The following is a 10,077-nucleotide window of genomic DNA, read 5'->3' as shown; positions in this document are numbered from 1 at the left end:
ACAATTCAGCACGCACACAAACGTTTACACGACCCTGGCTCTCACAGGCACGCACTCTGCTGCTGCTGCTTTTCTCAAGGGCTGCAATGGCACATTCTGCTACCACTGCCCATATTTGCACTCCGGAGACACCGCACAAGCCATGTGATACTGTATTTTGTATGCTGTTTGCTTGCCTAAACTCAGTAATCTTGCATGGTAGTGCATGATCCCATTCTAAAAATGTCCACTGTAAAACCGGACCTAAGCCCTTAAACAATCTGTTATTTTCTCATGCTGAGCATACTGTACAATTAGAGATGTGTAATGAGTGGCCAATCAGCCACTGAAAAAGGGTTATTTCAGAACACAACATTCGGACTGTGTTATGTTTCATAGATTAATTATGCTCTGACCTGTCTCCTCTTCTGCTTTTAGGTGTACTGTGTGGTATGAAAGCAGACAAACTGCACAAGCTATTTCATTACTCTGGCCTGAACATAGGTAAACATTTCCAGTTTTTGGTTCAGTTTCATTTAAATTAATTGTAACTGAGTTGAAAAATGCTCATGTTCGATGCATATTTTACAATGTCATTTTTTTGTTGAATTCAAATGGAATTGACCCCAACACTGGTACAATGGTACAATTAAAGTATGCTAGATTTTTCCCAGTTTTGATCTTTTCAGGCTTAGAAACAGGTGTGGATTGAGGTCAGTCTATTCAGGGTTTCAACTGGATTAACAGACTTGATTTGATGGCACCTCTTTGAAAAGAGGTATTTACTCTCACACACCCTCGGCATAGTTCACCTCAGAAAGTCCCTGCCATCCGTACAAGATGGAAGAGGTTGAATTGGGTGCGCTGACCCTTTGGCCTGGGGGATCTAGGCATGTCTGGAGCAGGCTTATCAGGCACAGAAGCAGACCCAAACAAGATGCACAAATACAGCACAGCGTAATGGATGAGCAACAGGGCAGGGATGGTCTCGCTACACCACTGTGATCAAGAAGAGGTGTAGCGTGGGTGTGACCTTTCAGATGAAGGATGTTTCTAAAGGACTTTAATGAAACCAAGCACTCTTTGAACCCTGCTGAACAGCACTTAAAAGCAGGACAAACACATAAATTAAAGACAGGGCTTTGAGCATGACATTTTAAAGATGACAGAGGACATCCTGCAGACACAAACTGCAGACATCAAATAGCCAATTATTCTTTGGCATAATTAGGTGTAATTATCTATTCATATTTATAATTACGTTTATATATATATATATATATAAGAATGTACATTACTGTATTTACTGTATCAGTTTCTGCATCAGTTTCAATGTAGTATAAGCATATATTTCTAAATGAAGTATGAAAATAATGCATTTCTTAAATGGTCCTGATCTTTATCGCTTCAGAAAATCTTGTCTCTCTTTAGTTTAAACTCAGCCCAGAAGGGCATTGTCATAACATCACTGAGGACATTCTGGTTCTGCACTGCAATTAAAGCTCAGCAATATAATAGAAGGCCAACCCATGCCTTGCATTAATTGTAATTAATATTATTTTTTTATGAAATATAAAGCAACTGGAACCCAGTGCAGAGATGAAGGATTGGGACAATGTGTGATCTGTTATTATTCACAGTCAGTAACCTCGCTGGCAAATTTTCTAACCACTTCCAGGGACGAAAGCGCCTTAGAGCTGTCTGTACTGCAATTGTCAAGCCAAGATTAAATAAATGGATGAATATAATTTCAATATCACAAAAAGACATGAATATAACTATGTTTGGCATAAACCTTTAGTGTAAAGCTCAAACATTATTCTTCTGTTTCCATTAGGTTTTTTTGTTGAAGCAAATGTTATCTAAAACAACATCAATTTCATATTCTTAACTTTCTCTTTTTTCATACAATGGGCTCATATGATTCAGCAAATAGTCGTAAATTCAGAAAATGAGTGTGCATTCGTGTGAATTATGAAATAGCATATTTGATGCCCCAAAAATGGTTCTTTCGGATAGATGGCACAATTAGCAATATAGCAGAGCGTTGATATAACATTCTCTTATTCTTCCTCAAAAGACCACTAAAATATGTTTCTGAAAACATTTGAGGTGACAAATAAGCCATGCAATTGTTGAATCTTGATTCATATTTCAGCTGCAACACCTAGTTTGAAAGTTTGATCCAAGTTTTGTTGGCCAGGCAAGCTGCACTGGATGATTTAATTTGCTTGTAATCAAATACAGAACTGTCAAATGAACCACAGCACTCATCAGACTGCAAAGGTCTCCATAGAAAATGAATGGAATGCATTGCTTGCTGGATTTGGTGAAGAAGCAACTTTAGTGTACACGATTCGTACAAAAGGTTGGGGCCACTCACAAATTTAGTTTGTACCTAAGAAAAAATCACAGAAAATTTGTGAATGCAACAAGTTCTCTGAAATCACTTGTACGAGCAATTTAACAACAAATCTGTTTGTATGCGTGTTTCTTGCATGAGGCCCAATAATCCTAGCAATTTGGAGTTATTAAATTCTGGAGCAGCAAAGACCTTGATGGATGCCACGAAAGATCCTATCTGGTTTGAGTGAACTAGTATGATGTCATCGTTGTAGGTCATCAGCAAAATATCTTGCTTGAGTGAACTAGACATAGGGCATCCATTGCAGGATTGAGTGCCAAAAGCATTTAAAGCTAATAAGGGTATAGTTTAAGAAATAGCATTCACCAAGCCAGGGTCATAATTTATGGGAGGTGGTAGAGGGGTTAACCCCCCCAATATTACAAAACAGGCCAAATAAACCCACCAATAGTATGGCATGATGGGAAAATGTCCCATGACCCTCTTACAGGGTTGCAGTTCATGGAGTCTGTGGATTTAACAGCCCCACCCCCAATACTAAACTGAAGTTACGCCCTTGCACTAAGCTAGTCTCCATGTTTTACTAAGGTCACCTAATGCCCCTGTTTTTATAAATCTCCAAAGCTTTATTTTCAACATTTAGTGATTGAGCATGCTAGGTTTTTAGCATGGTCTATGTGTCATGGGAGAAGGGAACAACAATCCAAGGCTGTGCCTTCTGATCCCATTGACAGATGTCCATCGTCACGTGGATGATATGTGTATGTAAGAGTCTGTTTCCCCGAGGAGATCATCTTTCCACAGAAATCTAAGCACTGCCTTCCCCTGTAACATTTTGTGGAAGATGTTTGTGAGCAAAAAGAATGGGATAGAAATAGGAAAAGAAACCTTGTTTTTAATATATTCTTTTACATAATTTATGGTGAAAGAAACCCAAGCATAATTTACCTTCCATTTGATGGTTATCACAAATCTGACTAAAACTGCATTCCTTTTTGTCACCCTTGTCTAAACTAAACAACTGGGGCATTTTGGGTCATCCTTGCACTAATGAAACTGCAGCTTGGATGAGATAAAAACACTGAGAGGAAATATCTGTATGGATCATACAGATATTTACAATGTAGGAGATTCCAATTTCTTCCAGAATACTGCAATAGTAATAGAGAACACATCCATATACATATTATATACTTTTAGCAGACGGTTGGCATTTGAAAGAAAATTAAAACGGACACTGAGGCAACAATGAAAAGAGTGTGACTATTTCATTCAACCATAGAAGAATTACATGAGAGAAAAGAGCAGGGCTTATCTGCGTGTGACTGTTTTATCCTGAGCTGATAAATACTGGCTGTTAAACATCCTGGATTTAATACTGCGGGGTGAACTGTCCTGACAGGTCTGGGAAGCAGCCTGGGAGGCAGCCTGGCTCAGTGCTGTGGGTGACCTGGGCCCTCGTGTGGCAGGAGGGAGCGCTCCAGGTAAACAGCCCAGTCCACAGGATATCCTGCCCGGACGGGTGGGGGGGAGAGTCTGACGTCAGTCACTTGACCCAATGTGTCAGACGGCTTCCCTGGCAGACATTCCGGGCTACCACCCCTCCCTGTCTGCAGTGCCAGAGACCGGCCAGCGCTTTCCCCTGAACCCCTTTCTCAGGGGTGACTAGGACAGATGAGTGCTGGACCTGAGGGGCAGGAACATCGAGTGCTTCCACAGCCTGTAATGATGAGAGTGCAAAGAGCTATGGTTCTAATCCAGGCTACAGTATATGCCATGTGGCACAACTGTAGCCAAAAGTTTGATTGCCGAATATCCCTCCCATGTGTGTTTCCTTGTTCCAGTAGAATTATTTGCAGTCTTTATGATTGCAAAAAGAACAAAAGCTTAGACGTTTCTATTTTGTTTACTAATTTGTCTTTTTGGTCGAAAGCAATCGGGACAAAAGTTTCTTCAAGGTAGAGATGGATTGGATTTTCTGTGCTCACATGAATAGCCTGCAAGGATGTGTGCAGAATTTTCTTAACAGATGCTGTTTTTGTTATGGTTTATGTTCTGGAGCAGAAATGTCCTTAAGTGCATATTTCCCTTGTTCCCTCTCCAGAAAGAGGAGCCAAGAAGTGCTGCTTGGATGAGTTTCCATCTGATTTAGTGATTTTAGAAATATTTTTCCAAACGTGATGATAATGACAAATTCATTTTGGTGACTCAAAGAGGTGTCCGTAAAATAACTTGGTGTCTTGATAATATTAATTTGAAATGAGTTTTTATAGAATAGCTCAATACTTACGAATGCCAGTCATATTATCACTCTACACTGAGTCACTTGTTTAAAGAGGTTTACAGTGATCGGATTCACTGTATTTCTTCAGATGTTTCTCTGAACATTACCAAAACATGATGTATTCATTAACTCATTCAAGTCAAACTAGAATTCATATTTCTTCAATACTGCCTTGGAAGAAGATACAAGAGGGTTTAAATGAAGTTTCCCTGATCCTCCCTACATATAAAACTTGCATGAATAATGAACAAATGTAGAACTGGATGACTAATGTGAATATAACTGACTGTTTTTATGTCCTGCAATGTCAGTCAGGAAACCTGTGTGGCCTGAAATTGTGTTTTATGTTAACTGACCTTTCACTATTAACCTTTCTCAGTTGATAACCCTAAAGGCTCATTAAAGGTAAAATGCATGTTGATGGCTCTCTACATTGTATTGAAACAAGAGAAACAGTGGATTCTGTGCATGTGTGCAATGACATAGGCACACACTCAGTGATGGCAATTAGAATTCCACCTCATCTTCTGTGGTCTTCTCCATTATGCACACTGTTGTGTCTAATCTAACTTAACCTAGTAAAATATAGTTGTTCTTGACTTGTAAAAGCTCAGCTACCTCAAAGTTAGGTGTAATGAAGGACATTGGCAATAAATGGTTAAAAAAGCGTTATAGTGACTACCACTAGTACCATTTTTATTTGCCAATAAATACAAGCCAGTAAACTATGTTGAAGAGCCTTGTTTCCCGGAACAGAAGCCCCTGTAGTGCATGATATCCTATACAAATGTATTGGTTTTGTTCTGGTCTGTTTAGATTATATGGAGCTTTATTGCTGTATTTCATAGGGCAGCTTACACTAGACATTGTGATGCCATGGAAGCAAGTGGAACTAATATTAATGCAAACAGACACATGTCAGCATTGTGGATACAGGTCACATACGGGAGTCTCCACAGTTTTCTATCGAATAATAATATAAATGCAGTTTGTATGTACGAAGCAGCTTGTCCAGTGGCATTATGTTTCCAGAGGGTGAACAGGTTAATTTTACAATGTTTACTTACAATTCCAAACATAAATATCAGTTTATAGATTGCACCCGTACTTCTTTCCTGAGCACAGCGGTCTTAGATTTCATATACATTTTTCAAGAGTAATGGAGCAATATATCCTTGTACTTATTGGATTTGCATTACGAGTTACTTTGGATGAGTTCTTCTTGCTTTCTTTCTTGCGTCAGGAACTGAACTTTGCCATTACTTTACCTTTGATACATTGGCTTCATGAACCAAAGGTACCAAATTAGCCCCTTTCACACATGCATCTTAACCTGTAATTGTTCCTGCCAATTTTCGGCCAGCATCACGTGTGTTCAGGAGCTGTAGCGGTTGATTTTCCAGGTAAGATGTTCCTCCAATTTTAGACTTAAATCGTCCACCACGACTTCCAACAAAAGGTTAAACCAGGAATGTTTCACTTCCAACAAGCTACCACTAAAGGGAAGTCAGAAAATGAACCGTTTTATTCTGTGAGAAAAGATGTCATGGTGTATTTTGTAACATCCTACATGGTGTGTTTTGTAACATCCTGCATTGACTAATCCATCCACAATTGGTATGCTGAGTGAATAGACTCAACACAGATTTTTTCTATGTAGTAGGCCTTTGTGTAAATGGTGAAAACCACCACCAAAACCCGATAATTGAACCTGTTAATGTTGTGGGTTCCACGCGTGAAAGGGCTTTTGATAGGATGTCTGAAACAACAGATTTCTTTTACAATTTCAGGGACACATATTCTACATACTCTGGGTTTTGCACTTAAAATGAATGAATTAGGCCTACTACAGATTTCAAATCTTTTCCACACTCAATCAGTCACGGTCAGTCTTTCAAATTCCGAGAGTGTTCGTACTCTCTCACTACTAACTAGTGATACTGTATGTCTGATCCATTTTACTATTCCCCAGTAATTTCAGCTAGGGTCTGTGTTTTTCTAAAGATGACAATGGCATTGTTTTCCCAATCTACTGCATGTTGATGGTGTACAAGCAGATGTTTTATTATTATCGTGTATCTTAGTACTGTATACACGTGAATTATGTACATTGATTTTGAATTATTATAAATGGTAACTTTTTCCATTTTGTTTGACCAGGAAATACAACTAGTCATTAGTCCATATCAGTGGTGGGTTGGTAGAAGGCTGAGTTACTGAGCAGGGGGGGCAGTGGCCCATGTGAGATCAGCACAGTCAACAGAGAGCTTTCTACAGGTCATAAATAGGAGATATGATTTTTGTGCAGCTATTTGGAGCCTGTTTTTGTCTATGCTGGATGCCTGCAAATTCAGTCCCAAGTGATGATTTTTCCTTCTGTCAAATCGTCTGCCAAAACCAGCAAATTCCAGGTGCTTTAAGCTGAGCAGCAGCAGGAAAGTAGGGGTGGAGGGGGTGGAAGGAGTGCCCCCCCTCAAAAGTGCATCTGTGCTGTTCCAGCCACCTCTGTGTTTCCCCCATGGTGCCTCTGTTCAACCTTCTTCAAAGCTGAACAACTCCTCAGAAATGGATGTCAATTTACATAAACACATTCAGAGTCATCCAAGACCATGGCAATGTATTTGCCAATCTATATATTTTCCCAATTTGTAATAGTAGCAGTAGTTTGTGAACATATCAGAGTGGTATTCATATAGAAAGGAATGACTTCTGCCACTTTGAACTGATGAAGAGCACTGCTGTCTTTACGAGTCGGATTCTTTAATAGCGACCTTTATGATAAGGGTGGAGGGTTGGCGTAGGAAAATCGCTGTCATGGAGTCAGCAAGCCACTTGTGTCAGTATGAAAAAGGTGCCACACTGATGTTCCACTCTTTCTGAACCGAGATATCTGGCCATTTTAAAATTGCGTGTGATAGGCTTTGATGTCCCTTAGCTTGGAGCAATGAGGGAAGCAGCTACTTTGGTGGAAATTGAATTTCCTGGCACGGGCTCAGAGCCAAGGTCCTGGAGAGTGTGCAAAAGGGAAGACCATAGTGTGATGCCAGAGAAAATACGGAGCTCAGAAAACAAAAGTCATCAGGATGTTCCATGGGTACTGAAATGGCAAAACCAGCAACACTCCTCAGAATTTTCTAATTTAAGTATCTAACGAGTTCAGCACATTTCATCCTTCCCTCAAATGTATGTTCTTATTAGACTTGCCCCTTCTTGCTGAGTTACATAACAAAGTCTCTTGGCAATAGCTATCAACTACCACTAATTTAAGGAAAGCTGCAGATTCAGAGAACCAGTGTAATGCTGTTTAAACACGGTTTTATCAACTTACATAACTCAGGCAGGGGAGAGCAGGATAAGTTATCACACTGTTCATTTCTCCAAAACAAGAGGCACAATCTCAAAACCTGAATAGCCATTTTGTGTGACTTCATGTTATGGGGTCAACTCCTGGTTTACATGTCAAAATCATACTAATCTGATGTAATCTGAAAATGGCTGTTCACATTATGTAATAAAAAAAAATTTTTTTGATACTTTAGCTGCAGTCCTATGTTAAGATGACCTTGAGATAAGGGCCTAATTAGCACATATGTCAGTTTGCGGCAAGTTGTCTCAATTAATTTTCCCCACCATAAATTGACACAGAACTTCATAAAAAACCATTGTGATATTGTATAATCAACAACTAAGTTTCTTGTAATAGCACTAATGGTATTGTAATCGGATTATTATATATACTGTACATTGAGCAGCAATCAAATCCCTGTACTCTGAAGAGTTAGATTAGTCAGATATATAGTAGACTACAACTGCCACATGCCGCAGTGTTCTGCTGTTGCTGATTTTATAGATTGTTGATGGGGTGGTAAAGGGGGGAGTTCTGCAGTTGTTCATCATGGGGATTGTTGACGGCTGCAGAGGTTCACCACTGATAATGGCGACCTGTAGCGTAGTGGTTAAGCTACATGACTGGGACCTGCAAGGTTGGTGGTTTGATCCCTGGTGTAGCCAAAATAAGATCTGCACAGCCGTGGGCCCTTGAGCAAGGTTCTTAACCCTGCATTGCTCCTGGGGAGGATTGTCTCCTGCTTAGTCTTGTCAACTGTATGTCGGTCTGGATAAGAGCGTCTGCCAAATGCCATTAATGTAATGTAATGATAATAACAGGGGTACCAGTAAATACACTTGGGGTGGAAAGCATCTCCTTGATCTGGCCCTGTTTGTCCCTTGGTAAAATTTTTTTTGAATTTTAAACATTCAAATTAACTTTGTTGTGTTCTTATTTGTTGGTAAATCCAATTTACCTCACATGATGTGACAACTTACCCACTGATGGGGCAAGTGCACACACTTAACTGTCTATGACTCTGTACTGAAATAAGATATGAAGATATAATGAATACAAAATATGTGCCTGAGACTTCATTCTTTTGATAGCACATTTAATTTGGTATGACATTTATTCCACTGTGATGTATTGCGCCCAAGACATGTAAGAAAGAGTGAAAAGTGTGACAATATGCCCCGCTCTCCCCTATGCACAATTAGAGCTAGTATACGTAAACCCTGTGCAAAAATGTTATTTTGGTATTTAAGGAAGTCTATGGCATTTGCATTATTGGTTATTAAAACAGACATAAAAGTTGCAGTACTATTGTGTAACACTATAAAATGTGCTGTGTACCCAATAATGAATTGTTCCTCTAAAGGTTCACTCAAAAGACATTACATCTCGGACAGCAGCTGATAGAAACTGTAAATCTCAGACCTGAAATGTTTTTCTTCAATCATCTGCTTTACATTTCTACCTGTGGCTGTGACTGTGACTTATATGTAAATGCATTCAAATCCAATATTTCACACATTTTGAGCATCTTGTGGAAATAACTGAGTGCAGGATTCTTGAGGGTTGAAGAAGCTGTTTTCCAGCCGAAAGAAAAAAGGAATTGGCCAAAATCAGAACTGTGGAGTATGGAAATGGACTGGGTTAGCTATTCCCATGCCCCACCTAAGTAATCTGTCAAAGCCAGTGCTGATGGTCTCCTGTTCACAGGATATCAGCGTCTTAGTGATTTCCTTTCCAAGTTCAACATATGATTGTGAAGTCACTTTGATCTGTGCTTACGAAATACTGTGTATACAAGAGAGCACGTATTTACCTGGACTGAGCTTCTGAGAGGAAAAACATCTGGCCTGACATCCGTCCAGACTTGATGACTGGAAACTGTTCTTTAAAAAGCCCAGTACCTTTGCTGGACTTAAACATTTTGCGAACGTGACATTACGTGCTTTAAAGCAACTTCCCAAGGGATGAACTCTGTGGCTATGAGGACAGTTTAGAGTAGAGTCACTCTATATAGAAGCAAATTCTCAGCGCATTTCTTGTTACCGGATGCCAGGAATATCAGGAATTATGAAACAGGATCTTCGGCTGCTTATAAATAATATT

Source organism: Conger conger, chromosome 4 (genome assembly GCF_963514075.1).
Source record: "Conger conger chromosome 4, fConCon1.1, whole genome shotgun sequence".
Taxonomy (NCBI): Eukaryota; Metazoa; Chordata; class Actinopteri; order Anguilliformes; family Congridae; genus Conger; species Conger conger.
The sequence above is the reverse complement of the archived record's forward strand: the minus strand, read 5'-3'. Positions refer to the sequence as shown.